Below are 27825 nucleotides of genomic sequence, written 5' to 3'. Positions count from 1 at the left end.
GATTTAAGTGGTTATAGTGCGCGTGCTGAGGGAGAGCAGGAGGAGGATAATGTTTGGATCAAGGCAACAAATTTTGATGATTACACTCCTGCAGTGATCCCAGGACTCTGCTGCTGATGTGTGCCATAAAAAATATACATCCGGTGTAACATCTTTTGATGACTGAGGCATAATGTTTGCTATGGATTATTGCTGAACTCATAAAGTGCATCCTGTCAACATTTCTTTTTCGCTGAAAATAAAACTCCAACTATCAAACGAGCAAGCAGCATTCATTAACATATAACGACCAGCACTCAAAGCTAACAATCGCCATGGTTTTTTTTTTTCTGTGTCAATTCCTATCCTGATGCTAATTATAAATGAGGTCTATCCATCTCGTGACAGTCAGATAACAAGTTTTCTCAGCGGCAGCCGCAGTCGTTATTCCGCTCAGTGTTGCGCATATCATCCAAACGGCATCACTCACAGGAGTCACGACGTTCACTAGCAAATTAACTACCTGATGAGCCCTCAATCACCAGACGAGCTCATGCAGCTGTCATCTAAATGAACCACAATCCCTCCTTTCCTCCGTCTGCCTGCCTTTGCCTCAGCTGCCCACAAGCAAAAAAGTGGAGATAACCGAGGCATTAAAACGGACTTTGTTACATCTTTTGGAGCGCAGACAAGGTTCATTACACTTCCAATAACAGATAGTTAAATGAATGTTGTAGCTAATTAAGTACATTTGTAAGGTTTTAATTGTTGGGATATTGGCAGGAGGGGAAGAAAATCAGGGGAAATATGAAGAGAAACAAAAGATACGATTGCTCATATTCCTCACCTTCACCCACTTGGGTTGTTGTTTCATATTGTGCAATTTGAGATGCAACTCCAGGGCACAATGCCTATTGAGTGCAAGCATATTACAAAACAGCATGGTGGCACAGTGTTTACTGAGGAAATTACACATTATGCCGCTGTGTCCCATAAGAAGATTTTTCAATTACACTTTCATTGGATTTGTTGACGCGCGTTTGCCTGAAAATGAATCTAAATGGCTGTTGGGAATAGAGCATTAACAGATGGAAAGAAAGAGGAGGGGAACTAATGCACAGATGGAGGTCAAGCATCTTTATTTTGATGCCGGTTTATAAAATATGACCCGAGTAGAGATATTCACAGCGTGGTGAAAGATGTGGAAAAATAAGTCAAGCATACACTTGCAGAAGGGGCTGGAGAATGATAAGGAAAGACGGATGTATGAGACGGGACAGACACTGAGAAAGAGGCAGGAGAGTCAAAGAGGGGATGTAATTGTAATGGCTGCTGTAGGAGAGAGGAATAACGTCGTGGGAGAGACAAAAACTGAGTAAAAAAACACCCTGAATATGTTTAGAACTACAAATAAACCTTCTTTCAGTGATTTATATTAGACAAAGAAAATTTTACATTTACATCCCGCCCTGACTGTAAACCAGGTCGGAATCAGCCAATGGCGGTTCCGTGCATGCGTGATTCACTTGACGTGGAGGGGTTAACATCTCCTGCTCTGACTGCAGCTGGGAGGGAGGACTGGGACGTCTGTGAGTGCTTTGGGGCGAGGGAAGGACCCACGGCAGCATCCGCTGCTCGTTGAGAAGAAGAACGATATGTGCTTTCACGTCAGAGTCTCCAAAAGTCTCCAACAACATCAGAAAAGGTTTCTAGATTTGTTGCTAGTTGCTTTTTTGAAAAAGAGTCGCTAGAGGGGTCTGAAAAGTCGCTAAGTGGGCAACACTGGATGTTTACCTCCTAATCTCAGGCCACATCCACACTAATATGTTTGTATTTTTTATTGAAAACAATCTCTATATAAACAAGCATTTCAGCACCGTTTCAGAAATAATCTCTGTCCATACTAACATGTCTAAAACGCAAATTAGACTACCAGTCACTGGGCATGCTTGTGACGACGTAAACCATAAGCAGATTGTCTTGTCTGCAATTGGTTGCTTAGTTGCAGGAAATACTACGGAGATGGTTAAAAGTGAGACCAGAAATGTGTTTGCTTGGACCATCAAAGAGGTGGAACTGTGGGCCGTCGGTGGCTTAGTGGATAGTGCAGGCGCCCCATGTACAAGGCTGTTGCCGCAGCGGCTTGGGTTCGAGTCCAGCCTGTGGCCCTTTGCTGCATGTCATCCCCTCTCTCTTTCTCCCCCTTTCACACTTGGCTATCCTGTCCATTAAAGGCAAAACGCCCAAAAAATATATCTTTAAAAAGAGGTGGAACTGTTACCAAAAGTAACATGAGTATAATGTAGTCAAGGCACGGGGAGCAAATTAGGAGTCCTTGCAAAGCAAATGCGGCAACACAGAGCAGAAGTGGGAGCATTATCCATTGCCAGAACGAGTCATGGCAATGAGAAAGGAGTTCCCACATGAAGGGTGCAATCAAAAAAGGTATGCAGGCCGAGCTATACTGTTTTGATTTGATAAGACCCTATTGGAAGTGAACCTGGCTGTTGGCATGGCTTCAAAATTCTCTGTTTCCACTCGTCCAAACTAAAATGCAACCCTGGAATTTTCAAGCGAAAACAGGGGCAGCATCATTTTCAAAAGACTTCAATTTAGGGGTGCAAAAATGCCAATAGCAATAGTTCTGCGTTTTAAAGCAAAAAAGTATTAGTGTGGATGTCGCCTCAGTACCTCATGGCAACATGCTCTTAACTATGAACTGGATCTGCACTGGCATGAGCATATTAACCAGCTCTCAGGATCTCAGGAGAGAATCACTGAATTATTAGCTTTGGTAAGTAAACCAGTGGAGCCAATATGCACTTTCAGAACTTTTAAAGTTTTAATGTTTAATCAGACTTCATCTGAGGGGGAGCAGGGGATATAGGTCAAAAGAAAGCAGCTGGTTTGGACATTAACCTGACAGATACAGGATAGTGATGAAGATAAAAAATACTGTATATTATGATTTCAGCAGAAAAATGCAAATTGATTTGCATTTTTCTGAAAAAACAAAATGGCGGCTGTCTCCAGGGACGTAGGTGTGATGAAAAAGGCATCACAACAACAAAAACAACAACTTGCTTATATGTTACCAGAGTCTGTTGCAATTATAAAGTGATTGTAGAAAACAAGTGTCACACACTAAAATCAAGATCAAAAAGCGTCTTGAAGAAGGCCCAAAGGCTGAAATGTCATCGAAATAAAGACATGCATACGGAGCCAGAGTGTGTGACACTTGTTTTCTACAATCAAGTCTAGTGCCAGTGATCAGCACATCATTATAAGTCTTTACGTGCATTACTTTTATGTCGCAAATATAAAATGAAACAAAACAACACCTTAGTGATTATTTTTCCTCACCACCATGCTTCGTATGTCTGTCTCTAATGCTTCTTCTATGGTCCCTCCATATTTTGGTGGTAGTTACAAAGCTTAATGCTATACTTGGTGCTATTTTCTACAAAAAACTACCTACAGGTGGTGAGATTTTTGGCTAACCTTAACGCAACCTAGTACTACTACGCAAACAAATTTAAGCTGCTATACCCTACGGCTTAACTTCCCCATAACGTGATTACCACGATGCACACTGCAATGACATACTGTCTATGTGATGGAGCTGTGTAATGTTTTTTTAAGTTTTGTTAGCACAACAGTAGCTGAATTTGTGACCTCATTATTACGTATGAGACCAGAGCATTGCCACAGCAAACCTTAGAGATAAAGTAATTTTTTGCCTTTTTTTTCCCAGTAGTGCATCTTCTATGTGTCATGATCTTCCATGAGTGATATGATCTTTTCCCAGGGTAAAACTAAAGTTTAAATCCACAGGCTGCACTGCTCTGCTCTTTTGTTGCAGGGACATGCGTCTCTGGCATCAGAAAAAAATATCTTTGAATGCGCAACCCGCTGCTGGATAGCAGGTAAGAAAACTGGTGAAGGGACTGAATCACAGAGAAATATACAGTAGTAGTGGTAGTAGTAGTAGTGGGCTGGCAGGACAATAGAGGCAACTGGATCAGTGCTTTTTAAAATCAGATTCCTGGGATGGATATCAAGCTCAAAAACTATAGTATGTACAAACAGGAATTATACTGCATAGTCCAGGGCTTGAATCTATATGCAGAGACCCTAAAAAAAATCGATCAGACTGAGTTGGTAACAACATTAACAGATGATGAGGATACAGTCTTTTTTTTTTTTTTATCATTTTACCTTTCAAGTCATGTTATTTCTAACTAAAATGCCAGAGTGTATCATGAAAACTGTATTGCACATAGACATTGCTAACAGCACGTACAAACTGTAAATGCCAGCTTTCTCCAATAATAGTGCCATGGTACTTTGTGAGATAAGGTTTTTCTTTTTAAAAAACTTTGCAGGACTGACCAACAAACCAACAGAGTGACTTTTAAAATGCGACAACACAACTCAAGGAAAGATTACCTTGGCACACCCCAGCTGTTTACTGTATGAACTGAGTGCTGCAGCAGTGTACTGTGTTCCTGAGTGTAGGTGATGTAGTGTCACAGACGGACTGAAATCGGCCAATTTGCCAGGCTTTCAGGGTATGCTCAGCACTTAAGCCTTGGCTGAACTGCGCATTGTACTGTGAACGCGGGTGTTTGTCGGAGGTTAAGAAATGTTGCAGTAAATCCATTCTGCTCTTTCTTGTGGCTCCTGCCCAGATATCTGGATGTTGCCGAGCTTTAACAAACAGGCTCCCTGTGCTATCAGCCCTAGTTATCAGCCCGTCACACTGTATGGGGAAGATAAATCTAGGCAATTAAAATTTAAATTGCCGTGTGCACCGCCGTGACTTCCCTCTTTCTGTGTGTCTCCACGTCTCTCTCTCTGGCACCCGGCTGGACTGCTCCAGTCCTATGTCAGGAGGCAAATAAAAAGGCGTGCCGCCAGGGAAGGAAATCATCCTGGTCAAACAGATACATCTCACTTCTTGGAGAGCTTAGTGCTTTATCCCAAAGCATGTTTCTTTGCCATTACTTCAACTCTGCTCATAGTCTGTTAAGCGCTTGTACTTTCCAACCAAATACCTCTGTCTGCCTTTTTTTAGATGAGGTAGTGTGATGAGACAGTTATCAAACTGAATCTGCAGACGAAATGAGATTTTCTGGCTAGTAGAAGTAAATGAATGGCATGCAATGAATACAGCTGAGAGCGAGGGCCCAAACCCAAAGCTTCCCTAGTGGAATTGCTCATTGGCATAGTGATGAAATCATCAGAAATTGACAATAATCCATTAATAATTTTAGCCATTTATGAAGCAACAGTGGCAGATTTTCGCTGGGTTCAGCTTTTCAAATGTGCTGCTTTTCTGTTTTATATCATGGCAAACTCAATGGGCTTTGAATGGGCCTGCTGGTCCAATCCTCACTCCTTTTTCAAACATAACCCCTTTCGTATAACCAATTTTAGGTCAAAGATGCTCTGGAGGCGAGGAGAGTTTGCACAATTCACCCCAGACAGCTTTACAAAGAATTCCCGAGAGGCTCTTCACTCAGCTTAATGGGACAGTTTCCCCACCTGGTCAAAGCAGCCAGTTCTCATTTGGCTACAGAAACACTCTGCGGGGTAGGAGGGTGAAAATAGCAATCACATGTAGGGCGATTCAGTACCTCAGGTAACATCAGCAGTGCAACACCTTCCCCTCTGCTGCGTCGGAGTGCACCAGAGGATTGAAGAAGTGACCATGAGATGGGAGGAGAGTGATGGAGGCCGGGAGGCTTTGACAAGTTGGAAAATAGCTCCATGTGACAAGTGCTCCTCAGTGGTTCGAGTGTAAATGATAGGATGAGTGGATATGAGTAAAAACGACTGTCTAGATCACAGGTGAGAGGAGACCCATTGCTGTTGGTGATTCAAATGATTATTTGAAATAAATCATTTGGTTTAAAAGCCCAGAATAATTGACAACTGCCCATGCATAGGTTACCATAGATCTAACAGACATCCCCAAATTTTCTCAATTAATCAATTAGCCATTCTGTAACATGTCAGAAAATTGTGACAAAATGAATCTTAAAGCTGAGGGTGATGAAGATCATTGTTACTTGTTTTTCCCCGGCCGACAGTCCGAAACCATAAATTATTCGCTAATCTGTCAGGAATCCAAATTCAATTGGGCTGGACTAAAAAACTACATAAATAAATTTAAAATAATCAAATCAAATCAAATAAAATCAAAACACAATAAAAATAAAACAAAACAAAACAAAACAAAATAAAATAAAAATAAATGAAAATAAAAATAATACAAAATAAATTAACATTAAATAAATTAAAATGCATTAACCAATAAACAAAAAACAAACAAACAAACAAACAAAAAACAACACGTTTACAGGGCGGACATTTTCAGCAGACTAAAACAATTAACCAACTATTACAATAGTTAAGGATTCATTTTCTTTTCATCATAAATGCCTTAATTTCTTGATGAGCAAATCAAATAATCGCCCAATCATTTCAGCACTAATGACAACAATTTTAAAATCTAAAATCATTTTCAAAGGACCAGTATCTCTGAGCACCACACTGTCAACACGCAGCCAGTAATTGGAAAATTCAGCCAAACCTCGCCTGTTGTTTCTGGCTGAGTAATACTTAGTGGAGAGAAAGAAGTCGGGCTCAACAGAGATTCTCAACTCTTCCACGTTATCGTTCCTCCGGCTGGCAGAAGCAGCTGTGTCTCTATTCAACTCGTTGATCAATAGCAATAGATCTAACCCTAGAGCTGCTTTCACTGTTATCAGTGCACATATTGACAAGGCGGTGGATCAGCGTCAGCAACCAATTCAGGCCCAAGTGTCAACATTATTAAATGGTTAGGGATTATGCACGTGTCTTCTCTCTTGTGAGGGTGTTAAAGTTACCAAATACAAACTACGAAAAAATTGATTTAAGTTTGAAGGGTATGAACTAGCCATTCTTAACCAGCCTGCTCTTAAATCGACCATTCACTCCTTGCAAACAGGATTTGGAGAAAGAATAAAACCAAGTCTGATACAGCAGCACTGGAAAAACCCATACTCATCTCTCACACACATACACACACACAACTTGCCTCAAAGCCTCAGGCAAGGCAGGGCTGCTCACTGAATTTTCATTTGCCTGTTTGCTTTAACTGCTTCTCCATCATCACATAGACAGTCTTTGATCTTTGATCCATGACAATGGTTTGGCCTGTGCCTCCTCCTCCTCCTCCTCCTCCCTGTCCCTTTGCACTGTACCCATCCATGTGGAATAACAACAGTAACATCTCACTACCAGCGATCGGTAAATCCAACACAATGCAGCCGCTGTGCCCAGATAATGCAAACGACCAGATAAGCATAAGAGTGATAACCTCCCTCTCTCTTTCACACACACATACACACACACGCACAGGATCTTAATGATGCAAAGAGCTTGGCAGCAGCACAACACGGGGCCGTCCGAGGCCTCTATGAGGCAGGAGATATGAGGATGATGAGGTCTCAGAGGTGCGCTGGAGAGCTGTGATAATAGAAGAGCTTTTCCATCTGCTGGAGGAAGGGCCGAGAGCCCAGGCGTGACAGAGCGGCAACGACCACGCCCAGGAAGAACAAGCGTATGCAAAGTGCAGAGAGTCAAAGAGAATGAATGGAAACGTGACGATCGGAAAACAGACATCCCTCATTTTTCACACAGGGCTTTGGCTTTGTGATAAATCCCCATTCACTTTGCAACGATCCATCTTGCTAATGGTACCACTCTCTTATCCAAACTGCTATGTAAATATCATCCGTTATAGCCCATAGGCAAGCAGTGCCAACAAAGCGTTTGTAGTGTGCGTCTATGTGTGTGTCACGACTGGGGGTGTGTGTGTGTGTGGTTGTGTGTGGGCCTTTGTTTGCACAATAAAGCAGAGCAGTAAAGCAGAGAGAGCAAATGGTTTCATAAAGGCCAACTTGGTTCAAACAGTTTCCACCTGATTTGGTTTATAGGCCCAGATGATGCACACCTGCATTATCGTTAATATACAGTAAAGCACACATCAACGGAAATGCCCCGAGGGGAAATAAATCACGACTGAAAAACCTTTTCAGTGTATGTCTGTCAGTCTGTCTTTCAGAGGTCTCCGCGGTCCACTATACACCACGCTGCTAATCAGCTATGGACTGAATGCTAATTGTAAACACAGTGGGTGTTGTTGTCACGGTGATGGTTGCGGGAGCTGGAGCAGTCCTCTCAAGGCGTGACTGCCTATGTGGTAACCTCAATTTGAGCACGCAGAACTGCCAACGTGAACTCCCTGATCTCATCACAGAGGAGGAAAAATGAGAATCGAGTCCACTCGCTTGCCTTAAAGCTCTTTCAGGATTTTCCATCCCAGGCAGAGCATATTATTTTGGACAGACTCTTTTTTTTATAAGAAGCACGTGAGGGTTCAATTTTTAGTGCTCTAATGATGTGTAATGGCAAACACAGAGCAAAGTTCCTTATCATAAAAAACATAAAAACACGAGGGCAGTTCCAGGGCAGCCGGTAACAGTGTCATCAAAAAACACAAATGAAAATCCAGCCAGTGCTGATGACCTCAGCTGCAGCAGGGGTTTTCCCACAGCAAGAAAGCAATGCAAACTTTAACAGGCAGGACTTTGGTATACTAAGCTACATATGAATCTGTAATATGAGTCACAGGCCTAGACATGAAATCATTTATGAGGCTTCCTCTGGCTGTTTGGTTGACTCGGAGAGTTTCACAGAGAAGGGAAAAGACCTCCCTGCCCTATAAATAAACAGCACTCTGTCCTGACTTCCTCTGCGCCCATGCAAGCAGGAGCATTACAAAGACCTGTCTACGGCGCCGAAACTCGTGGCTGACCAATGAACTTACATAACGTTGGGGACACGCTCGGTTAATCATGCCTGAAAGAAAGATGTAAGAGTAAAGAACGACATCGGGCTGCTGTTAATGAGTAATAGGGCCAGTGTGTTCTCACCTCTAATAAAACGGTTGTAAAGACATGTGGCCTGGATGCCATTGCATCAATTATGTTCTGTAAACTTCTGAAATATGAGGTCAGAGAATCGGGGCTAGTGTTACACCAAGGCCGACTTTTTCCGTAAACATTTCCTGAAGATGGCGTAAAGGATGAGACGTCACCAGAAAATACAAAATACCAAAATTTATTTGAAAAGAACAGATTGATTTGAACGACTTTTCTTAAAACTTTCTTTTGTTTTCTGATGCCAAGACTATATACTGTCATTAAATGATGAAAAACGTCCATCACAGTATCCCAGTGATGTCTTTAAATGTCTTATCTGTCCAATCAGCAGTTAAAACCTAAAGATATCCAGTTTGCAATAATATGAAACAGAGAAAAACTGGAAATCCTCATATTAGAGTAGCAGAAATTTGGGGTATTTTTGGCTTGAAAATGACTCAAATTATTAATAAACTATCAAAATACTTGCCAATTACCTTTCTGTCGATCCACTAATTCATTAATGGACTAATCATTTCAGCTCCATTGCAGCTGAAGATGGAACTTTTGGAGATAAAGCAAAAAATAAATGAAAAATGATGCACTACAAATCATATTAGTATTCATTTTGTCATCTTCAAATACCAGATCTTGCTTGTCATCATCTTGCGTCTGCTTTACTTTGTTCATCTTGCTGAAAACCACTCCTCACCCTTTCTACCAAAGGAAACATCAAACCCACATTCATCAACATCACTTCTAATCTAATCTCGTGCTCGTCCAGGAGGAGTTACATCACAACTTCCTCTCGGCGGGGTCAACAGTCCCCTTGGTCACTCAGTGGGGGGTTTTTCCCTCCCAGATTCCAAGCCCGCGCTCCGGCACGTCAACCTCTGCAACCCCACAAACCGGAAACCACCCCTCCACCCCCACCTCCCTGTTCCTGATTATTTTAGCATTGCATTAGAAGCCTGGCCATTAGACAGACAAGCTTGTTTCCTCCTCACATCCATTACAGGCTCGGCCTGCAGCGGTGAACTGGATTGGAGAGGCAGGGACTCACAGCTCCTTGCATTAAATTAGAGCCACCACACAGAGAGCGCCGAGATTTGGGAACTCCATAACTCATATCTCAATATAGCATGAAGGGCCTTCTTAATAGAAATGAAGGGATCTGAGGCTCTGCCTTTGTCTGTAAGGATCTTATCATTACCTGGGGTGAGGCTACGCTGGGAACAAGGAGCAGTAATGGATGATTCAGGCTCCTTCAAGTGATGTGTTTCAGGCCTGAAACTAATGATCGAGTTATCTACAGTATTTATGAGCTGATTATAGTTTTTGATGAGTTGAATGATTTCTTAGTCTATTAAATTTTCCCAGGGACCTAATTTACATCTTGAGATTGTATGCTTTCTCCTAATAACTGTCCAAATTTATAACCAATTTAAAGGTCCAGTGTGTAGGATTTAGGGGGATATACTGGCAGAAATGGAATATAATATATTGAGTGTGTTTTCTCTAGTGTACAATCACCTGAAAACAGGAATTCCTGTGTTTCCATTACCTTAGAATGAGCCGTTTATATCTACATAGGGAGTGGGTCCTCGTCCATGGAGTATGCTATGTTTCTACACTTGCCCAGAACAGACAAACCAAACACTGACTCAAGATGGGGCCATTAGCATTTTCACGTCATCCACCGTAGTTAGCAGCCCCTTCACGCCACGCCAAACAGCATTGGAAAAACACTGATTTTTAACTTGATACTGCTTAACTGCCCTTATCGTTTTGAATGTCTCTCGTTTGTTTGGAGATCAAGAGACCTCTGGACAATTCGGCTCCTTTTAAAAACATCCTCAATGTCTGGATATTATGTTATCGGAGAAAAAAGGTGTGCATACATACAGTAGCAGGTGCTGAGCTAGCAGCCCGTCTATGACGTGCCGAACTGCGTAAAAGAGGCACTGATTTGTTACATGAATTGCTTCATTCAGTGTTTCTACCAGTTTTAATCACTTGGTCAATTTGTTTTGGAGAGGAGGAGACCTCTGCAGATAATTTGGCTCACTGTAAAAACCTCCTAAGCAATAGACACTGAAGGAATCCTAACCAGGAGTTCAACCTTAGCACATGGGATTAGGGTTGTCATGAGAAACGATACTTCGGTACCAAGTCGATGCCAACATGCAAAAATATGTTGGTACCCGATTTTTTTTCGGTACCGTAAGTACCGGATACAACTTTGCCCTCAGCAGGCCGTGTCGATTGCTGTCGGAACTGACGGGGGCAGTATACTCGCGTCAGTCTGTGCCGAGGACGAGCACCGAAGAAGAACGCCTGTTCTCCATCGTCTTTGCTAGAAACAATGGCTTCTACAAGTGCTAGAGCTTAGATCGGGCCCAAAAATTCCAGCCCGACCCCACCCGAGCCTGTGCATGTTGTGTCCGAGCCCGTCCCGTCCCTTTAACTGTAATTATGAGCCCGAGCCCAATTTAAACCCGACATTTTTTTTAAGGATACAAACGTGGACACTGAAGGCTGACTCTCGTCTTTCTTTCCATGGCAAGCCTTCGTCATGTGCCAAGTGTCAAGGTCCTCATCTTTTTGCTGTCATATACCAGCATCGTGCTGCACTTGGTACACTCAACGAAGCCGACACACACGTTGTCACCGTCGATCACTCACGTGTGCGCGGCCAGTGGCGCCGTCAAGGGGGGTATCGCAACAAGCCTACATGGAAAAAGTTTCAGCTGGTTGCAATCTGCAATCCTTGCTGCTAGACGCCACTAAATTCTACACACTGCTCCTTTAAGAAAACAGAAAATAAGCTGAAACCAGCTAATACTTGACAAATGACTCAAAAAATTAATTAAAAATTGTTATCAGTTCACTTTTGGTCGGTCATCTATCAAATCATTTCAGTGTGTCACGCCGCAGCCCAATTCATTCCCAGACAACTTTCAGGCAGCCACCGTCATTAAAAGACATAGTTGCAGGTCCAAGAACTGCCAGAGTCATGTTTTTAGATGTTAATGAATTCTCTTTCAGCCCTGGACATTTCTGACAGTACTGAGCAAGTTGCTGTGGCTGATGACCGTGAGCAGACGTTATGTAAACTGGTGATTTATTTTGGGATGTGATACAGTGTGCTGAATAAGTATATTTTAACATTCCTCCGGCATCTGGCCTTGGGAAGATAAATAACACTTTGTAGGCTGAAGAAAACATCCGGTTGTCAGAGTGAAGAGTGATGAACCTTTTTTTTTTTTTTTGCACCAAACACTTTTTGTGTTCATAAAGCTGATATCAGTAGAGAGGCAGTCTGAGGGAAGTTGCAAAACATATTTGCAATTTAACTTCCATGCTTCTATGCTTACTGGAAGTTAATATAAATCCTGCAGAAGTATCACGTTAGAAAGTGAAAGGATGTATTTTAATACCAGAGAAATCAGCATTACTCTCCCTTCTTTTCTGAACCTTCACCCTTAAACAAAACACACTATATTGGATTTTACTGTATATATTTCCAGAGGGGTAAACGCAGCTACTAACGCTGAGTCATCATCCACATTTAAATTATTCATTAAACCTCGAGCTGGATCCGCTCGCTTAAGCTTTCTGATCAATTTCTCTGTGTAACAGTGCGGCAATCGGCCTGTTCACACTTTCCCTCCTTCCATCGGCAGCAACCAATCACCACGTTTGCTTTCCACTTGGAAACTATCCATCACACCCTGGCAAGGTATGCAGATGACTGTGAGAAGAACCAGTGGTACATGTATGATGCAGAATTAAAAAAGGCTAGTGCTGAAGAAATGTGTGGTTTCAAAGCACCAAAGCCAACTACTCCATCACGTAGTTACACATTGTTGTTTTTGTTACAGCATGTGGGTGTGTTTTACTTAACAAATACAAGATAACTTGCACAGGAGCTGGTTAGCAAAGAGTTAAAGTTTAACTGTGAACTTACTAACTAGAGTCAAGATTTACAGATGGCACGTGCATGTGAATTTGCATATGTGCACAACTCTCTCCGTGCATGGCTGGGCATGTCAGACCTCTCTACCCCGACCCTCCACTGCTGATGTGCTGGATGTGTGTGCGCTCACTGTCTTGTCACTTTGCAGCTTTAATCTAATTAGACTGTTGGGGTGCTTTACGTGCTCCGCAATGAATGGCAAACACACAGCACATCAGGGGGATGTCCTGAGGAGGAAGCAAACGCCAACAGATGGCTTTAATATTCAGCAAATGAACAGTCGGATCTTTCACGCGAGCACTCCGGACAGAGCCAAATGAGATAGAAATGCAAACTAGGCAAACATCCGATGCTCTTTGATTTGCTAAAGGCTACAGTTTGCCTTAAACAAAGTACAGCGGGGCACGTCATGAAGGAGGAAGGGAACAGGGTCAGGCAATTAACGAAAGTTTCCAAAAACCAACAAGCCGTTGCTCTCTTTCATGCCAGGTGTGAGAAGGCGATGAGTTTCAGGTATTTGTAGATTCTGGTTGTTCCCTTGGGCCCAGACACACCAAACTGACACTGAAAAACTAGAGGCACCAAAGCACAACGGTTGCGTCACCTCACGTCGCCTGTGTCTCGGCCAAAAAGTTACCCTTGAACACGCCATGAGCACGTATGTTCTGTTCCTGCGTGAGAGGAAATAACTCTCTATGCCAGCGGGCGGCGGTACTCTGTATCGTCACTAAAAGGGAGAACCAGAGGATTGACAAGACAGATTCAACACATCAAAGAACTAGAGGCAACGAAGGACGACTGTTGCGTCACCTCACATCGCCTGTGTCTCGGCCATAAAGTTACGCTTGAACACACCGCAACACAGCATGTACACTCTGCACCTGTGTGAGAGGAAATAACTCTCCGTAGGCCACGGTAGTCTGCATTCAGCATTCAAGACGGGAAACCAGAAGACCAACAGGACGGATTCAAGACACTAGTTAGCCAGTTAGCACATTAACAACACAACCTGATGTTAAAAAAAGAACAATAACACAATTAAAAATTATTTCTGCTAATGAGCGCAATGGAAAAAAGACATGTTTCGGCCTTACGCCCTCAAGACTTAAGTCATTCGTTTGCTTCCCTCACTTCTATTTCTCTTCTCGCGTGCTGAAATGAACTGCCAATCATATTGATTACATTCACAGACAGGCTACAGCGTCTCAAATGCCGATTCAACATGTGGCATTGGCCGAAAACAGCTGACAACTGCCGACTTGTGCTAATGGTGAGTGAACACTGCAAAAACAAGGGCGACACATCGACCGACATCTACCTTACACAACTACTTAGGCCACAGTGCTACTGACTGCTCAGCCACTCAGTCCTAACAGCTGAAAGTCTTCATCTGCAAATGTATAAACTCTCTTTTTCAATACTTCATATTCAATACAATTCATATTTTTGTCTTAATATGTGTTGTGTGCTTATACAGCCAGCACACAGTCAGCACAAATGTGCTATAAATGACACATTTAATTGCTGTGAATACGGAAACAACAAGGATTCAAAAAGGAGAAGAGCATAAAGTTTCCATTTTGCATCCCACATCCCACCAACAATCAGGTCTCTGTACAAAAAGTGGAAGTTAATTTTCATATTTTAAAGAACAAACAACGCTTTCATAATGGAGCATGTGTTATCTTAGATCAACTCAGATCATGAACTGTACATTAATCATTAACTCTCAGATCGCAGTAATCAATCAATAACCATTATGTGCCTCTGCTGAAGCAAGCGCTGTACTGTCACTCTTCTTTCCTATTAAATTTGGCAGATGCACAAACCATATTTCTATTTTTTTTCCTCCTCATTGACGGACGTCTGTGCAAATCTTACTCATAATTCCACTCCTCTGTCCTGCAGACTGCCTCTCTCCCCGTCCTTGAGTTAAGCACTTCTGACACAGTATAAACAACTTCACTGCTCGGTGAGTTGCACTGCGTTGCTTGTTGAAAGCCTTGGGTGGGCTCGACAAAATGAATCATCAATTTATTTGTTTTCTTCTCCGAGATCATCACCTATTCTCTGATTTTAAAAGACAACAAATATTGTAAAAGCTATAGCAAACAGCCAACATCCATCTGGGTGTCCTTGGAGAGCCATAAGTTTGTTTATAGTCTGTTTAACTCCTGATTAGTTTAATATCAGTCAGATTTTTATTCAAGGTTGTTAATAAGGGAAACCTGCCAGCCAATCAGAGAGAGTATTTTCAGCGGCTGTGATATAATTAATAATAAACAGCGTAATTTTATTGACGTGACTCTTGCCACCACGCTCCATGCTCACAGCACAACTGCCCAGTAAACCAGGCATTATGTGTTTGTGTGTAGGCATTAATGAAGCCGCAATCTGGGCCTTCTTTAAAGTATGCTTTCCCCAATGCAGACCATTCAATAACAAGCGAGTCTCATACAGCTGTAATGACAGTTGCGATCGCTGCTATGCAAACCACAAACAGACCTAATGATCTCAGGCAGTTAAATAATTCAAGAAGCAGATGGCATAGTGAAGAGTGAAGTCATGCAGGAGGTAACTTTCTAGTCCATTCCGGCTCAATCGACTGTTCGGGGACACAGCTGTTGGAAAACACGCCGTGCTATCCTGGAGATGTCAGCTAAAAGTTTTGAAGCAGCCCGGGGCACTGCGATAGAAGGTGCTGCTCAAACTGCATTTCAACAAAATGGCCAATTAATCAAGTGTATCGTTAAAGGCGGTATAAAAGAAATGGCGGGGAATCCTGTGTTCCCATCACATTTTGTTGTCTAGCAAGCCATCCTATTGTTTTTCTCATTACCGCACTCCCGTTTGTCCTGAGGCGTTAGGAACCTGTCATTAAGGAGATGAGAAAAAGGAAACGTCTTCTTTTTATTCCGCTGGTTTGATTGTGCTTCTGAAGACAAATGTTCTGTGTGGGATCCTGTTTGTTCTCAGAGCCTCGTGGATTCGGGTTTTAATTAGGAATAAGCGCTTCAAGGTTACAGCGGCTTTAAAGTGTTTGCGTTCCCACACTTGCCTCTGTGCTTTATCCTCTGTATCTCAGTGGGGCGTTAAGTAGGGCAGATAACAATTTGTGTTGTCTCATAACCTTGATAAAAGTACACCTGTCACAAATAGATGTTGCTGCTAAGAACTGTAGATCCTTTAGAGTTGTTTGCTGCACTTGAGCCACCTCCATTGCTGCCATGTATTGAAGGACTCTGTCTTGAAGCTGTTATGTATTTGTGACAAAAGCACTGGAGCACTGAATGAATACAAGGTTGACTGTAAATGAAACATTTCAAACAATTATCATTTTCATGTTTTAATCCATGCCACTAAATTATCCTTTTCTTTATATCTCCATCAACTAATCTTCTACAGTACTTTCAGATTTGATAACTGTACATTTGGGAACATTTGTAAATGTTTAAAAAATCCCTCAGATGTTCTTAACCAGAGGTAGCCTAATGTAAAAGTTCTCAAGCTAAATATTTCAGTAGCCTTTCCTCTACCGGCCGGGCCTCTTCTGATTATTAGAGGAGGAAGCACGGATGAGAGGAGTGTCAGCGAGAGTACAAGGGGTCAGAGGACTGTAACATTCAGCTGTGAGGCCTCTTCTTCTGTGTGGAAGTTCCTTTTGTGTCGCCCTGAAAACCTTAACCCTGTAGCTCCAGTTGTGATCTCAGAGACATGGGGTGACAGCCGAACCTTCACCCTCAACCCGACTTCCTCAGGGACTTCACGCATTAATAATGTCTCACACGTACACACACTCCTTTGGCCATGAGATAGCTCAGGGGAACACAATGATACAATGTGAGCTGCAGAATCTATAATGTATTGTTGTGCTTATTTTCATTTAAAAATAAAACACCTGGACTCTTAAAGAGGAGCAGATCAGTTTAAACTGCTATTTTACGCTAATTTATTTTGTCTCCATGCAAGGTGACTGCTACAATTTACAGTAAAGGTCCTCTTGTGGACAGAGCAGCTCAGAAAAGGCCTCCAGTAGGTGAAAGTGAAGAGACAAATGGAGACACAGCCAGGCTATCCTCTCTGTGAGGCTGTACTTGCTAACCAACATGCTCACAATGACATGCTAACATGCTGATGTCTAGCAGGTTTATCATGTTCACCACCTTAGTTTAGCATGTTAGCATGCTAAAATCAGCTAACTAGCAGGGTTGTAATGACACATCAATGATAAACGATCCAATATTATCTATGCAAAGTGAAAACATCGACGTATTTCATCATCAATATGCCTTTATTTTGAAATTCCCATGGTACGTGTCATAATTTCTGTCCAAGGTCATCTCCATCCTAAACATTGCTATAACAACAGTGCTAGCGGCCTAGCGCCAGGCAGGTAATGGTAAGCAGACAAGAAAAAAACAATGAGGATATTTACTAATATCACATATTGATCGCAGCCCCCTGAATAGAATTGACTGATGATTGAATGATTAGAATTGATATTAGGGCTGACCCAAAAAATTCGAAGCTTCGAAGCTTCGTTTGATGGCACAGGATTCGATTGTGAAAAAAAAAAAATTCAAAGCTTCAGCGCTTTTTTTCCCGTTTTTTTGGGGGAGGCCTTAAACGCAACACTAACCCCGTCAACGAGCCACGAGCGCACTCAGAGCCGCTCTGAGTCTGGTGTCAGAGACACTTCTGATGCTCTGAGTTGCGCATCTGTTTGATTGTGCTGCAGTGTGCGCCGAGGGTTTTAATTTAAGGTGCTCACAGACTAGTGCTCGCACTATAAGCGGAGCGTTGAGCGCACTTCCGCGTTATAGTTTCCTATGAAAATGTTCGTGAAACACTACATTACCCCCAATTCTTGCACGTCTCTGTCATGGGGATGTGAAAAATACATGCCGAGCAGTCTTTTGAGTGACACTGGTGCGCGGAGCGGAGTCGTAAAATCTGAGCTTTGCGCGCACAGGGCTTGCGGACGTCCGCTTTTAGTCCGCGCGGACCTCCACGGAGTCCGTCCGTCCGTCCGTCCCCCCCCCTCGTCGTCGAATGCTTCAAATTATATTCGTTCTGAGCTCCGAAGCTTTGAATGTCCAAATATGGATTCGAAGGTCAGTCCTAATTGATATAATATTGTATCGTCACAAAACTAGCGATTTACATCCCTTCTACGCTTGTCACGATACCAGATTTTCAGTAGTCGATACCAATACCAGTGAATTTCCAGGATTCTCGATACTCATTCGATACCACGATAAAAATTAAAAAAAACAGAGCTCATGTATTTGTAAATTCACTACTTTACACCGCAAGCGATGCGTTCGCATAGCGCTCGCGAACAGTCGCCGTTTCATTTCGGCAAGCATGTTAACAGGTTAGAGCATTCACACCGCATCCGTTCTACACGCTGCTCGAGTCGTGCTGCTTTCGTGAGCAAGCTCGAAAATAGAAGAGACACCTATTTTTTGCGTGAGGTGCGAGCAAATGGTCACAGTATTCAACAAAAAACACGAGTTGTGACCTCTCTCGGCCACCACAGACATCTCCCCCTTGACCAAGCGAGGCTTGACAGGCACATGTTTCATGTACTTACCCATTTGTAGTGCTAAATATTAATTCTCCAAGCGTTGGAATAATCACTGGCACGCGAACCTGTCCACCATGGGCTTTGGGTCCAAACTCACTTCTTCTTCTTTGGGGTTTACTGGAGATTTGCAAACACGGTGCACTACCGCCACCAACTGTTCGGGTGTGGTTTGTATTTTGACGGGACAGCAACGGCCGCTGCGCGACGCATCTGTTTGGTTTTGGTGTGAATACACGTGTGCTGCCACCACGCTTGTGTACCGCTTTGTGAGCGCTATGCGAACGCATCGCTTGCCGTGTAAATGAGGCCACCCTCTCCACACATGACCCCTACTACCTGACTTTTCGACAAGCTGAGGTGTTGTGGCTCCAGCAGCAATTGTAAAAGCCATTCTTTCTAGCAAAGACGATGGAGAATGTAAAAGCCATTCTTTCTAGCAAAGACGATGGAGAACAGGCGTTTTTCTTCGGCGCTCGTCCTCCACCGACTGACGCGCAAATACTGCCCCCGTCAGTTCCGACAGGAATCGACACGGCCCACTGAGGGCAAAGTTGTATCCGGTTCTTACGGTACCCCAAAAAAACAAAACAGGTACCGACATATTTTTTGCGTGTTGGCATCGACTTGGTACCGAAGTATCGGTTCTCATGACAACCCTAATCCCTACTAATTAGGACAACGCTCAAAGTGCAACTGATGCAAATATGATTACTTCTACAGATACTGAGTCTTAGACCTGGGACTTATCACGAATGTCTACACAAAATCCAATGGCAATCCATCCAAAAGTTGTTGAGATATTAAAGTTTGGAAAAGTAATGGACCGTCCGACCACAACACAGACCAACACTGCCATTGCTAGAAACATGCCGCTAGCATGGCTGAAAGCAAAGGTCATACAAAATAAAGCTTTGTCTGGTATCCTATGACTCCCAGCATTCAACCTGTGAGCAGCATGCTGTTGTAAAAAAGAAATAACAATGTAATGTGGTTTAAGAGCACCACAGGCCACAGCACCATTTGTGGGAAGGAGACAACAGCTCAAGGCTGTTAAAACCACCCACCCACACACACACACACACACACACACACACACACACACACACACACAGGATTTCCACTATGTTGATAATATCATCATTTACATGGCCAAGTGGTCCAGACATGTAAATTAACAGACGTAAATGAGATTAAGATGCACCAGAGCATTGAGACACTCTGGCGTTCTAACTGCCATAATTAAATAACAATCAACTAATCAGCCTCATCATTATTAATAAAGATCATAAACTACACGCATGTCGATTTGTCTTTACAACATTCAAAGAAAATAATGTTTCATTTCTGATTAGGTAACTATTTTGTTCACACAGAGGCATGACTGACGGACCAAAGCCCACAGCAGATTTGTAGTTATCAATCAAACCAGTGTTCAGTGATGCTGATTTCTGAAAGGTTGCCTCCATGATTACACAAATTATATTCCAGCGTGAAAAAAATTGATCAGTTCTGCCAGTCAAACAGCCAATCACCAGTGCCATTCAGCTGTCTGGTTCGAAGTAAGCTCATTTAAGCCGGTGAGGCCTGTAATGATCTCCCAACAGCATCATCACTCGTGCTGACATTTAAAGACAATTAAATACCTAAGAGATGCAATATGTCTGTGCACTGCCTCTAAACCAATACATTGTGTGGATTAACTGGGAGTAAACCTCTAATGGGGTGCATCATCATATGCTATCAAGCTTTACTGTCCTGCTTGCATGGGAATACGTAAGAAGACACTAACCTCAGAAAACTCTGAGTACTTCAACATCATTCAATGTCTCTCAATAGAATTTAGAATACACTGCATTTGAACAATAAGTCCTCTATCTCTTAAGAGTTTCATTATTTTCCAACTGCACGGTTTTCATTTCCTCCCCCATCTTAACCGGAACAAAGGCGACCAAGAGAAAAGAGGTGAGGGGAGAGCTGTTGAGAGAAGAGGAGGTGTGTGTGTGGGAAAGATGAATGTCACCAGGCCCTGCAGTTCATCATCTCGTTGGGCCTATCTGAGGGTGGCGGTCAGGGGAAAATGCGATCCCGCACTCCCCCCTTTTACTCCTCTGTCAAGGTCAAGTCATATTGGAAAAACAAGGTAAGGGTGAAAGAAATGAAAGAGCACTGCCAGGGGCAAAGACGAGCAGGTCAAACTCAACACACATTCAGTCCCTCAGCTAAATGTTAGCCAGTAAAGTGGAAAAAGTCGCATGTGTCGATATACTGTATACCAAAGGTTATGACCTTGGCAGGGAAGGTGGTGGAGTCTGGAGACAGCCGAGGGTTTCACGAATTAACAGGAAATTTTGCTCGTCAGAGAAGCCTATTGTCAATGAGTTAATGGATACATGGTGGAAAACACGAGGGAGGGAAAGACCCTGTTTTATTGTGTGAAAAATGTGAAGCGAAAATGTCACAATGTCATCTTGACATGATGGTCAAATGTGCGAATGCCTGGCAAAAACAACGAGGGTCCAGTTTCCACATTGTCCAGCTTATGTCTTATGATGACCTAGAGCTGAACGATTAAAAAATAATCTACAGATTAAATTACTGACCCATATTTGTGGTCTACATTGTATTAAACACAGTGTGCTCCATACCAGGGATTATCCTAAACATATCTTGTGACTCTATCAATTAGTGTCGTCAAAATTTTGGTTTAACGATACATATTAATTCTGAATATCTGGTTTCAATACTAATTTCTGCAGTGTTGATATACCAATATCGCAGTTGGAGGTTCCATTAAAGCCCCTACAAGGAACTTTCATTTTGAGTTGATTTTGGCGACCCTGTGGACAAAAGCGGTAGTGTTTTGCTGGAATGAAGCCTACATTTCCCATGAGCTCTAGCGCATATTGTCGTAAAGACGCTTACCTGGCTCGCACGTGTTTGTTCTGGGGATGAATGAAACAACAAGACGGGAAAACTTTGCCCCCGCTCCAATCGGGGATCCCAGCTCACCTCTGCCGTGCCCCAGCTCCTCTCCGGCGTAAGCGCAGCGGTCGGCTGGTAAGGCTGAAAGCCTGTTTGGCGAGCACTTCCATGGCTTCTTGGACTGAGTATGGAGCGGTGCCTCACCTCTTTATTTCTCGGCACTCGCTGGACCCTGTCGACGCCTGGCTGGTACCTGTCATTGGCCCGGATGAGGTGTTCCGGCCCCGCGGCCCCTGCTCTCCTCGTCCCCGCTGGCGCAGGGTGAATCTGTGCAACCTGCGGCCTCTGTGTGTGGCTCCCCGGACAGCTAACGCCATGGACCCGCCGGCTCCTGCCAGGATTGGGCTGGTAAATGCTAGATCACTAGCGAACAAAACGTTTATCCTGAAGGATTTTCTGACTTCCTGAGGATTGGATTTTCTCTGTGTGACTGAGACGTGGCTGACTGTTGGTGAGTCCAGTGCTTTCACAGAACTTTTACCCGATGATTGCTGCTATTTTAACTCCCCGCGGACGTCGGGTCGAGGAGGAGGAATAGCGACTATTTATAAGACTCACTAAATGTAAGCAGCTAGGTAAGATGACGTGTGCCGTCTGAGTGCCATAAATCGTTTCATCCTGGAAGCGACCTGGGGCGGACCCGGAGACAGTTTCCTAAAGGTATGGATATACGCTATATAGAAATAGCTTATCTTCACACCGATGGTCTCATTTGCTGTTGTAGGTCACGCACAGACATCAGCAGAAACGAGAGACTTTTGCATATCCAGTTAAAAGTTCCTTGTAGCGGCTTTAAAGTAACAACACTAATACGAGTAGAATCAAATAAAATATTGCAGCAGCTTGTTGTTGAAGACCTCCCCAAATTCATTTTTAAACCAGTCAGTCAGAGAGAAATCCACTGCGATGCTCCACTCTATAGCTGCTCATCCTGTTGGCGTACCCTGCACTCTCGTGGCTTTGGATGTGCGTGATGCAAACAACCTGAAACACTTAAAAGCTTTATGTATTTAGAGGTCCTGACCCGGATATGTCGAGGAAACATAACGCTGCATCTTCACAGCACTTGCGGGTAAGTCATGTCCGACAATGTTTTGACATCTGACTGACAACTGATACCGTCTCAAGCTCCACAGGAATGCTGCTTAAGCTAACAGTAACGTTAGCTTCGCAGACTCACTGGAAGAGCTGTGAGTGGCTCTGAATCCCAAGGGTCCTGATTCAGATTCTTTAAAAGCTATGAGCTTTTAACAATGATATAATGTGCTTAAACCTGCAATGACTCATTTTGGCCAACTCCAATAGTTGCAAAGCAACATTATCACTCATTTTGGTGTGTGTTCCTGGCCACCTGGCAATGTAAAATTCACTCAATATTCACTCTGTTTTAGCTCTGTTTTTGGTCTCTACCAACTCCTGTGAGAAATATCTGTCTCTTTAGTTGCTAAATGCTCCAAAATGGTCATCTATTCATCTCTAACTGTGTCTGTCTGCTGTTTGGTGCTGAGCGTGTAGTGTGCAGTGGGTTTTTACAACCTTTTTTTCCAGATACTGCTGCCTGCTGCGGCCGAAAACGATGCCATGAGGGCAGTGAGAGTGAACCACAACAGTTAACTTAGATGGCAGCCGTAAGTTTCCTTCTTCTTGTTTTGCCAACTCACAGGATTGACATAAATTAGCTACAGCTGAGTAAATTTGCCTGTGAGAGAGCGGAATCAACAGTTGCCAGCTTAAATCTTGTTTCTGCCGTACTATTACTAATGTGCATTATAATTACAACTGAGCAATTCCTTCTATTTGAAACATGACCTCTGCAAATTGTGATTTCAGTATCAAATTGTTAATTGTTCAGCCCAATATAAGTACAGATCCTTTCATGCAAATAAAATGTTTTTTATAAATGGATGTCTTGGACTGGAGTACCACTATAACCACTGATTTACCACCACATTTCTCCAATAAAGCAGACATGTTAAATAATTTGCATGGGTTTGGGGGAAACATATCCTCTGCATCCAACAACCGTGTCCTGACATAGCAGATGGGCCGGCCTGTGCCAATTTACCACACATACGCGGGAAAGAACGGAAACTGAAAGACACAGTTGAATGAAAAGGCAAATATTAAAGCCATGTAAAAGCAGAAGTTACCATGCTTTATTCCACAGTTCTAATTCTGGCTGCAACACCTGCACTGCAAACTCACATGGGATCAATGATGTAGAAAAAGCCTATGTGTGACATTAATACAGGATGGTTTCATAACGAAATTTGCGGCACAAAGTCTTAAAATATGAGCAACGCAGAAGCTGATCATTACAGCACTTTTACTGTGATCTCAAGATCCACAGGCGTAGAAGATTTTGGAATGTATTCTTTAAATGATGGGGGCCGAAAGTGAAACACCACTTGAGATGTGGAAAATTAGTGAGAAAACATACCTGAAGATACACAGTATTAAAACCTCTGGAAAAAACAGCTTCAGGTTGTCAGGAGTGAAATGTAGAGAGGAAAATAACACCTTTTACCCCACTCAGAGAGAGAAAATTACACACTTCGCACACAGCAAGCACTCAACAACTTGAATACACCCACACATTCTTCTCAGAAAAATCAGCAAAGTCATAAGAATGCAGCACATGCACAGGGTTTGGTAGGATAACAGTGTGGTGTCCAGACTCAGAGTGCACGGTCTGAGCCAAGCATTGTTGGACTCATCCAAGGTGGGGATGGGTGCGTTCTGAACTCTCTGTTCTCCGTCCAGATGTTTCTTGTTGTCTGGCTAAGTGCAGGGGAAGGGAGGAGAGGGGATTACACAACTCTTTCTCTCGCTCACTCTCTAACCCACCAAGTACTTATGCTAAGCAGGGAGTGGGAAGCCGTGAATACCCTCGGAAAATGAAAGGGAAAACTTAGCAGACAGAGAAAGAATCAACCTGTCATTGCTAATTGCATTTTACAGCTACTTTAACAAGGAGAATTGATTTCAGTTTCATTCTACCTTGACGCAGTTAAATCAACACTTCTCTAAAACATTATGACAGTTACAAAGGTGGGATTTATTGCTTGAGTGTTGCATTTGACTGCATTCGTTTTAGCTACGAAATAAACTCTCAACTGTGCTTTTACCCATTGACAACTATTGATATATAACAGACCTGCATGTAGAACTGTTAACAGGACACCTTGAATGGCAAGTCAGTTATTGTGCTTTTAAACCATGCCAATTCAATATTTGTCAAACATTCTCAACAAAAGCTATTTTCAAGTGGTACACAGGGCAATGGAAAATTACACTAACCAGGATGTGAAAGATCAACAAGGAAGAGACTTTTTTGCCATAACATGATGGGTAAAAAACTTGCCCACATCCATGATTCAAAAGTAAAAGATAATTTGTTACTTCTAGCCGAGTATGGTGGGTAGCCGTTTCAAAATTGTTTGAAAGAATAACTCGCAGAGAGTTGATTAGCATTCTAATGTGTAGGGGTGACCTGAATGCATCAAAGCTTTGATCATTACCATGACAATCGTTTTCTAAACCATTACCCCCAAAATGCCAAGTAGCCCATAAATTCAGAAATAGTCATCCAACATGATTGATTATGAATCACTGCTAATTATTTGTTATTCTCTGACAAGGACATTTAAACTTAGTTATAGGCCTAGTTTTGTCAAACAAAGGAGCAAAAGTCACGCTAGTGCATCGACTAAAAACTGATGTTTCTAAAAACATCCCCTCGTTTCTCAATACCCCTTTCGATTAATCGCAGATTTTTCTCACTAAAGCTTCAACGGCACAAAACTGGTATTCGGGACAGTCCTACATGTCTATACATTAAACTGAAGCTACCGGACGATTAGCTTAGCATAGCATAAAGAATCAAAGCGGGGGGAAACAGCTACAAAGCTGAAAAATCTGCCAACCAGCACCTCTAAATTCGACTTAACATTTATATCCTGTTTCTTCAAATGTAACAATGACGAGTCATTAAGTCATGAAGGAGAACCAGGAGTTATTTTGGACACAGTTTTGTTTTGGACAGAGCCTGGCTACGTATTTTCCTTTCTTTTTAGCTAAGCGAAGCTAACCACCTGCTCGCTTATAGCTTCATAGTTAACGTAGACTCACTGTATTTCGGACATCACGGTATTCTAGACACTTGACCTTTTGACGTGAATTATTTAAATAAATACTCCCAGGTCACAAATAAAATAATATATATTTGCATTTTTGCCTCCTTTTTATCTCTTGACCATCCAAAAAGCATCTACTTTGTTCATTTGAGAGAGATTCAGGTGGGTTTCCAATGCGCGCCTGCAGCTACACCAACATGGCCAGCGAGGAGGATTTGTGACCTGAAGCACCGATGTGGGGAGAACCTGGGTCTGCAAAGTACTATTTTCAGGCTGTTTTTAATCATGATAAAACTCAATAAATATTCTAAAAATGTAATGGTTGTACCGTGTTTTAACTAAGCTCTACTCCTTCTGCGTCGACCTTCTAGGACGTCCGGAAGTGGGTGAACTCAACCTCGAGGAGTCAGGTCCAGATACGGGAAGGTATGTTCGCAAATAACTTTTGATCGGAAGGAGACTTGAAACTCAGCTCTAATCCCCCATTTTCAGCCTTTCAATTCTAAAAGTAGAATTAGTATAGAAGTAATGTTACTCTGCCAGACATGACAGACTGCTGTCAAAAAATGGAGAATAACTACATTTAATGTTTTGAAATAAGAATTATACTGTATTAGAAATGCCTGCTGTCTGGGATACCGTGAGTAAAAACGGCAAATGTCCGGAATACTGTGAGCATTTACTGTAGTCCAGACGCTGTGTCTCTTCTCTCAAATAACTGTTCCAAAAAGGTGTCAATCAAACTTGTTTTGACCCTAAAGACCCTCCCCCAGAAACAATGCAAGCAATCAAGCTTGTGTGTGGCAGCAAAGCAAATTTACCACAGCAAGTCTCCAAAATAAAGTGAGTCTGCTTTGGCATATAGACATGAGAGCATAATCAATCTTCTTATTTAACTCTTGGCAAGAAAGCAAATTCAACTTGATCTCCAAAGGTTAAGAACAAGATCAATAATAAACTGTTACCAACTGATCAAAGTTCTTTAGTTAATAATTGAGGAAGACTTCCAAAGGTAACAAGGACATAACTGTGTTTTAACAAGTGTATCAATAATTGACTATAACTAACAACTTGATTAAAATACGTTTGGGTATGATTTTGGATGACTTCCAAAAGAAGGAAATCAATTTGTAAAAACAGATGCATTAATTATTGACGATAACTTTACAACCTGAGCAAAGTCCATTTTTCAAGAAGAAAACTATCAAGCCTATTTCCTCTAAATAGAAATGAGAGTGAGCATGAAGAAAGTACAAACAGACAGGTTTGCTGACCCAGAGACCACCACGGCATCAGCAAATCCTGCTTGTCATCACTGTCTTGAGTAGTTAAGGCAAATCTTTGTCTGCTAATGGAGGGTCTGTTGCGGAGAACCAGATGAGTGGCGCACGCCAGTGTGAGGGACATGCTCAATTTCACAGGAGAAAGCTACTAAAAGCTTCCCCTCAATCAGATTCTCCGAGAATGCACCTTCTGTGTGTTTTTTTTCCTGTCTTTGTTTTCCCCAGGAGCTTCCGTCATTAATTCTAAATTGTTTAGCTCTCCTGTCTTCACCCTCCGTTGCTTTCATTATGCTAACACCAAACTGGTGGCAGGTTTACCGTTTTTCTTCACCTTTTTAGATGGGAAATTGGATTGAGGAAGCTCACCTGCCTTCCTCTCGCTGGCACTTATGAGAAATTGTTTTTTAGAAATATCATCAATCACAGACGGACGGGATGACTTGTCTGCGTTACAGAAAACTGTAGAGATAGTCAATTTTGTCTGGGGGAAGAGAAAATAGCAGCTGTACCATAAGTCTGACGGGGTGAGCGTGCTGACAAATGCTGAAACAACTGCAGCTTTAACACTAAATGAGATGGACGTTAAATGAAAAGACTGGGATCACCAATAGATCATCATGCACACATTGACAATGTAACCACACTAAAGCTCCAAATGTCAGACTTAAGTGTGTCAGATTTGTTCAAATATGTCAACGCAGCTTTGTTCTAACTTATTTCATTTAAGTAATCCAACAAAGATTATTTTTTCAAATGTTCTCGACAGTACAAATGAGTGCAATTTTGCAATGAGACACAGTTACACAATGCAGAAGTGACACACCACGATGAAAGATAACAGGCCCTCACACAGTGCTGTAGACTAAATATAAGCACAACTACACATATACAGTTCTGAGGA

The 27825-nt window shown here is 42.5% G+C and overlaps 1 protein-coding gene across 1 annotated transcript in view; it reads right to left on the bottom strand.

Moving 5' to 3' along the window:
- LOC126395590 (guanine nucleotide exchange factor VAV2-like) overlaps positions 1–27825 on the bottom strand; it is a 256273-nt gene that overhangs the window by 212238 nt on the left and 16210 nt on the right. The gene's annotated exons all lie outside the window — the stretch shown is intronic.

The sequence above is a fragment of the Epinephelus moara genome, chromosome 9 (assembly GCF_006386435.1).
Source record: "Epinephelus moara isolate mb chromosome 9, YSFRI_EMoa_1.0, whole genome shotgun sequence".
Classification (NCBI taxonomy): domain Eukaryota; kingdom Metazoa; phylum Chordata; class Actinopteri; order Perciformes; family Serranidae; genus Epinephelus; species Epinephelus moara.
This window is presented reverse-complemented; position numbering and strand designations above follow the sequence as displayed.